Raw genomic sequence first — 8,118 nt, forward strand, 5'->3', positions numbered from 1 at the left:
TAGAGGGTGACGCCGGGGCAACACTTTACATTATAGCGTCCATGACACATAGGCTCTTACATGTTATTATAAATGATTAGTAGGCCTATATGAAGCAGGAAATGTAATTACAAACAGCATATAGAATAACTTTGAGCTTACTCTTTTCGCAGCACTTTACAAATTGGCATAATCTGTGTGTAGTGTGGCTGACACACCTTTAAATCAAACTCCATTGTTATATTATATTTACTATATTATATTACAATTAAATCACGCTTCTTTTATTCTATATTCAACTTAGAAATATAGACATTGCCCGCCCTGCATACAACAGGTGATGAACTGTATTAGAAATATTGTTCATAATCAGTTCTCATTAAATACTTTATTTTAAGGTGTATTTGTTATATGTCTTACTATTAATGATAATTAACTATGCATGATAACATGCAAGACAACCCCCAACTCTAACCATATAGTAAGTGCATGTAGTTAATTAATATTACTCAGTACTTAAATGTATAATTACACTTAAACAAGGACGCCTTAAAATATTAAGTGCTTTTATAAAGACCTTGGGATCCTTCTGCTCCTATACAAAATCAAAAGAGTTCAAACTGTGATTGGTTTCATGTGTCATATGACATAAAACGCTTTCGAATTTTAATCCAGTCACAGCATGGCATGTGCTCTTGTGCTTCTCTGTGGTTTGGTTTGGTAATGTGAGAGCAGGCGATAGTAATCTGTTTGGGGAGATGAGTGCCAATATGTTGCGAAAACAAGTATTTCAAGGAAATCAGTTATGTTTTATTAGAACAAAAATCATACGTGTATCAGATTTCTTGCTTCATCTTGACGTGTTCTAGAATGTTCTCTGATTCTAAATGTCTTGAGTTGCAATAGTGTTTGGCAAAGATTGTGTTCCCCAATGTTTATTTTGGGCTGTCCCCATCTTTGCAGAGCAATGACCAGACAAAGTGACTCAGCATGGCCATTTTAGATGAATGTGTATGGCTTTCTGACACATCAGTGACACATCAAATGATTAACCTGCGTTTCACATGGGCATTAAAATACCTGTGTTATACCCCAAATTCCAAGGACTATAAAAAAATGTTTTTTTAAAAAAAGATCTTGTATGAAACAATAAAACATGTGCATATCTACTATTTTAAATATCAGCTACTAAAGTATTAAGCTTGGGTAGAGCCTTTACCAAAAAAACAACATCTTCTACAACATCTTGTGTTTGCATTTTAAAAACACTGCCTTGCAAATTTTGTAAATGTCCTAGTCATTAAAGTGATTTTCAGTTATCATTGAAGACCAAGCAATTATCATTTTCTTTTTTTTTTAATTATGTCATAATGGCATACATGCCCCTTTTGTAGCCTGATTAAGATTAAGCTCATTTTTGGAGGTGGTTCGGCACAATTATAAAAGGTTTTAGTGACTGATTGCTAAATAAGGTAAATGCACAAAAGTAGAGCACACGAACAGTTGTACTTTTCCAAATTGTATTGACAACATTGATCACTGACAAGATATAGGCTGGGCAAAGTAAGTAAACCCTTAAATGTAATAACTTAGATCTTCCTTTCGCAGCAAAACATACTGCGCTCCATCACTCTCACAAATCTGTTGAACTGCTGTCTCCTGTAAAATCTCTTGATACTCTGATACCGAAGTGTCCAGATCCTGAAGCAGCAAAGCAGCATTAAACCGTGACGCTTCATTTGGGATCAGGTTTTGGTGTTGGTGTGTGCAGTGCTCTTTTTTCTCAACTGTCCACAGAACATTTTCCCAGTAGCTTTTTGAAACATCCAGGTGGTCTTGCCAAATATTTATTTTTGGAAGCAATGGTTTCCTACATGTTGTCCTTTCGCAAACACCATTTTTTGGTTAGTGTTTTTTTTTTTTTTTTTTTCTGACAGTGGACGCATGAACAAACAATTCTGCAGCTGTTTTCTTAGAGTGATCTTTGCAGGAGAGAGAATTAGCAATCCTGAATTTTCCACATTTGATTGACAAGTTTAAAAAGCCAATCAGCTAATCAACTCAAAACACCTGCAAAGGTTTCCTGAGCCTTCAAAATGGTCTCTCAGTTTGGTTCACTAGGCTACACAATCACGGGGAAGACTGCTGATCTGACAGTTGTCCAGAAGACAATCATTGACACCCTTCACAAGGAGGGTAAGCCACAAACATTCATTGCCAAAGAAGCTGGCTGTTCACAGAGTGCTGTATCCAAGCATGTTAACAGAAAGTTGAGTGGAAGGAAAAAGTGTGGAAGAAAAATATGCATAACCAAGCGAGAGAACCACAGCCTTATGAGGATTGTCAAGCAAAATCGATTCAAGAATTTGGGTGAACTTCACAAGGAATGGACTGAGGCTGGGGTCAAGGCATCAAGAGCCACCACACACAGACGTTTGTCAGACACTGTTGCCCAGTGGTCCAAAGTCCTCTTTTCAGATGAGAGCAAGTTTTGTATTTCATTTGGAAACCAAGTTGCTTGAAGTCCAGTGTTAAGTTTCCACAGTCTGTGATGATTTGGGGTGCGATGTCATCTGCTGGTGTTGGTCCATTGTGTTTTTTTGAAAACCAAAGTCACTGCACCCGTTTACCAAGACGTTTTGGAGCACTTCATGCTTCCTTCTGCTGACCAGCTTTTTGAAGATGCTGATTTCATTTTCCAGCAGGATTTGGCACCTGCCCACACTGCCAAAAGCACCAAAAGTTGGTTAAATGACCATAGTGTTGGTGTGCTTGACTGGCCAGCAAACTCACCAGACCTGAACCCCACAGAGAATATATGGGGTATTGTCAAGAGGAAAATAAGAAACGAGACCAAAAAATGCAGATGAGCTGAAGGCCACTGTCAAAGAAACCTGGGCTTCCACACCACCTCAGCAGTGCCACAAACTGATCACCTCCATGCCACGCCGCATTGAGGCAGTAATTAAAGCAAAAGGAGCCCCTACCAAGTATTGAGTACATATACAGTAAATTAACATACTTTCCAGAAGGCCAACAATTCACTAAAAATGTTTTTATTCATTTTTTTTAATGGTCTAATGAAGTATTCTAATTTGTTGAGAGTGAATTGGTGGGTGTTTGTTAAATGTGAGCCAAAATCATCACAATTAAAAGAACCAAAGACTTAAACTACTTCAATCTGTGTGCATTGAATTTATTTAATACACGAGTTTCACAATTTGAGTTGAATTACTGAAATAAATGAACTTTTCCACAACATTCTAATTTATTGAGATGCACCTGTATATGTGTTTTTGTTGAGTATCATATTTATACATCAGACTTGTATGGCTCCATATATGCAATTCATTGCAATGACAATTGAGAGATGGACAAATAAATGTTCCCCAAAAGCATGGTGTGTCACATTTGACATCTACATTAACATGAAAAAAATAATAATAATAATTGTAAAAATAAGTTTTAATTTTTCACATTTAAAAAATGGTGTATGAATAATCAAGTAAACTCAAGTTGCTTCAGTCCAGTAAATGTTTATCTTATCCTCTAGAAAAAAATCTTTAAAGATTTCTGAGAAAAAAAAAAAAAAAACATTTTACTTGATTAAAAAAAGTATAAACTATCAATCAGAGGACAGAAGGCAGATTGTGTAACAGGTTTTTCATTAAAGTTTTGGTCATATTGATAATTTATAGGACCTTAACATTTACGTATTAAATATGATGCAGTATACAGGCTGTTTTCATAAATAGGCATTATACTTATTGTTCAACAGAATTTTCCAAAGAATGTTTAGTTTAAGAGAATGAGAGAATAACGTGCATTGCCAAACAAGCCTTCTCTTTTCAGTTAATTTATACCCCAAAGGCGACGTATCCTGGGGATACATGTTTAAAAAAGTAATGTTTAAAAAACAAAAAATCATGAAATATAGTAAAATAGCAATAAATTAATTTTCTGATTTCTCTTTATGAATGAATGAGGCATTTATATAGCGCTTTAATGTGTATTGCAATACACCCAAAGCGCTTTACAATCATGTGGGGGGGGTCTCTCCTCAACCACCACCAGTTTTCTCTTTATGGTCTTGCCCTCTTTAGGGTTAAATGATTTAAGCTTTTGGAGAGGTTCACTGACTTCCAGCCTGCCTTGTCAATTATCACTAATGTCTTCGATAACATTCTGAAAAGTACCACTCTTTGTGTGTTATTAGTTAGTAGTCACATTGTGTTATTATTCTTGCAGCTGTAGTTAAGAGATAGTGAAAGTAGCTCTTATTTGCTGGGGAAAATAAAAATAAAAAACTTTAACAATGTTTTGCTGGTCTGAGCAGGTTTAGGGTGTTTTTCCAATTTGATGAGGTTGATCTCCACAATTAGTGCTCTTCTTCCTGACCTAATGTTTCACTTGATACTAGCAGAAGTGTAAAAGAAGAGCCTGAGTCAACATACCTGGCAGCATGAATGTTTGGGTGTGATTTAGTATGACTATTCAGAGTATATAAACAGATCAGTGTAGTGAAGTGTGCGGCGTCATCCAGGAAGTCTGACTCATATTTCTCTTGAACCTTGAACACATTTATGAATGTGATCCCTCACTTTCTAACAATGGTGTTATTTTGTAGAATATCCCAATAAATATAAGAAAAGTTACATTTTATAATTTTTCATCATAGCACACGTAATACTCAAATGAGGTGTTTTTAGGAAGTAGAAGTTTGCTTTAGAAGGTCTATGAAATGTTACTAGGTTAGAGATCTTTATTAGCTGCTGGAAAATCCTGACTATAAAATATTTTACATACTGTTCTCTAGTGTCAAAATAGTGTTACCCAGTTTTTATATTCTTGAATGTGAAGCAATGATCACAGAATTTAGAGTTCATGAGACATTGCAGGCTTATTGCAGTATGAAGGTTTTCTTCAACCACTGTCATTTTTATTTCAGGGTATGACAGCTAACTTCCAGATCCTCCAGATCGCTATTTAAAGAAAGTTCAGGAGAAAAGCCCGCACTGTTGTGCAACAGACTGACGCTCTTAAGTTGGAGTGCAGGTGGAAGAGTAGAAAAAAAGGTATTTGAGGCTCTAAAGATCTGTGAGGTCTGCATTTTTCAGCACACACTCATAGAACAAAAATAACGAAAACAATCCCAGGAATGTATTTACAACGCACAGCATATATAGGCAGGCTGTGTGTGTGTGTGTGTGTGTGTGTGTGTGTGTGTGTATTTATATATATATATATATATATATATATATATACACCCTAGTAAAAGTTATGTATTTAAAATACATTCATTTCATACTAAGTATAGTTCAAATCGATTAATATATTTACTGACATCGCTCAAGACTTACTGATATAAAAATTATAATGAAATTTTATTTGGAGTACTACTTGTGCACAATGGACATTTCTTAATATTAAGCCTAAAATGTGTTTTAAAGCCACTATTGATGGGGATTGTGTGATCTTTGAATAATATCAAAAATTGAAGTGCACCTAAAGTTTACTTGCAATCATATATACTTCAGTTCACACTTACATATAATAAACCGAGTAAAGGTTATGCGTATTTGGCATGTTGTCCGGGGAGAGGGCCCCCGCCTGAACTCGGGGTACTCCCCCTGTCCGGGGAGAGGGGTTCAAGCTTGGCATTTAGCCCGGACCCAGAGCGCTCCCCCCCGAGTACACCTCCCTATGCTGGGGTACAGAGGCGAACCAAGATGAAGTGGGGGCCCCAGGCAAAATTAATAGATGAGGCCCTTCTAAAAGATTATTTTGTTAATATACCTTTGTTACCTAGATATATATTTATACAACATACAAAAAGTAGTCAAAACACATAATATAACATAAATAGTTTAGCACATCCAGCGTAACGCGAGAGGGAGCCCCCTAGGGGGGATGCAGATATATTGCTCCATGTTACGTGTATATTATTAATAATGACATTTCCGATTGTTCAAATGGTCAGCTGTCGGGGGCCCCCTCAAAATGCGGGGCCCCAGGCAATTGCCTGCCTTGCCTGCCCTATTGCTACGCCTCTGCTGGGGTAGGAGCGGGCTGATGGTGAGGAGTCGGGGTGGAGGAGGGATGCTGAAAGACTGAAGGTAAGAAGGTAAGATGGCTTGGTTATTTATAGAGGTTCTCTCTCGAGCTCATAGGATAGACGTTGTGCTTGCTGATGATGAATTGGCCGGGTTAATTATCTGAATGTACTCCTCCCGAACTTCGTTAATAAAATATCATTATATCTTTCGATGGACCTACTTATACACAATTAAAGTGCATTAAGCACAAAATTAGTTGTTCCAGTTTAGCAGACTTTAAAAGGGTCATATGATGTTGCTAAAAAGAACATTATTTTGTGTATTTGGTGTAATGCAATGTGTTTACGCGGTTCGAAGTTCAAGAGACACATTATTTTCCACATACTGTACATTATTTTTGCTCCTCTATGCTCCGCCTTTCTGAAACGCGTCGATTTTTACAAAGCTCATCGATCTGAGAAGCGAGGTGTGCTCTGATTGGCCAGCTATCCAGTGCATTGTGATTGGCCGAATACCTCAAGCGCAAGACGGAAATGTTACGCCCCCTTACCGTATTGTGATGCCGTGTCCGGCGCGATGAGACAAAAACAATAAAACCCACTATAAACGAGGCATTTGTTGCATTCAGTAAGGACATAATTACTGATTATGACTTTTACGCATTGCGCAGCGCCGTGTAAACATAACATCATGTCAAACAATTTGTGTTTGTAAAAATGCCAAACAAACACTACTCTACACTGCTCAAAACACTTGTTTGAATAGTCAGTTGCAAATTCTTTAAATATTGAAACATACTTACAGGCTGTGAGTCAGAAGCACCAGACTGTCCTTGCGACGTTGGAATTGCCCCACTTTATAGTGTTCACATCACAGACATTCATAGTGTTCACATTGTAGGCTACTCTCTCCCAGGTTCAGAAAATAATCCTCTGTAAAATGCGCTGCACACACTCGAATATTTGCGGTGTACTGTTCTAGAACTGTTCTGTGTTCAGAATGGCATACTACCATACAACTTCTACTATATTGCAGTATGCTGTGTGTTTACTGTGAATACGTGAATTTTCTGTATCCTTGGAGTTCCTGGATTACCTGCTACATTTGCTGAAATTTGATGTATGGCTGCGATAAACAGCACTGCAAAAGACACGTGTTTTTCTGTAGTATCAGTGGCACAGCGAGTAAAAGATGTGAGCTTTTGACGCGATCGACCCGAGTTCAAATCTGCCTTTTGTCAAACTCATGCTTCTCCTTTTCCCATCACATATCACATCAGAAAGGCATTTATTTTCAATAAAAATTAAGTAAATATTTGAAAAGTAGAAATAAAACGCCTCATTAATAATACAGTGTTATGTATGCTTAGCTGTAGATAGGTTTTTGTCCCAATAAAGTAGCATTCATCTAATAAAATTTATATATATATATATATATATATATAGTAATTTACAATCAATATGTTATTGCATACTGTTTTATAATGTACTACAGTACTGAAGTATAAATATCTGCCTCCTAACTACTATTCACACGCCTGTTGCTAAAGAAAATGTTGTTATTTTAGTGTAAATAGAATTTATCATTATTTGCACTTAATGTAACTAGAATATATTGCTTTTTCCACTTAGTGTAACTGCCAAAAATATCATCGTTCAGTTAAAGACAGCTCAGTGTTGATTCAGTTCTGTCCAATATGTAAAGTTTATCAATTATGAAATTGGGCAATATAGCATTGTTTACTAGTATGAACCCTTATTAACAAGCCTTTGTAAAAAAGTATGATTTGTTTGTAAGGTAACAACCTCGACAGCTGTGCTGAATTAATATTCAGTGTTTGTCATGTGACAATTAAGCATACTACTCTGAAACATGTGTTGCTTATTGTATACTGTTTCACACACTATTCTTTAAAAAATAGTGGGCAGTATGCACTGTATACTGGGCAGTAAGCAGTAAGTATGACATTTCGAACACAACCTATCTCTTTGAGTTTGAGACCCAAAGAATCTTTGCAACTTTACAGATCTTATATTTGCACAAACAGCTTGTAACACTCCAAAGACAAAGGAAAACTTGAAAT

Source organism: Onychostoma macrolepis, chromosome 25 (genome assembly GCF_012432095.1).
Source record: "Onychostoma macrolepis isolate SWU-2019 chromosome 25, ASM1243209v1, whole genome shotgun sequence".
Lineage (NCBI taxonomy): Eukaryota > Metazoa > Chordata > Actinopteri > Cypriniformes > Cyprinidae > Onychostoma > Onychostoma macrolepis.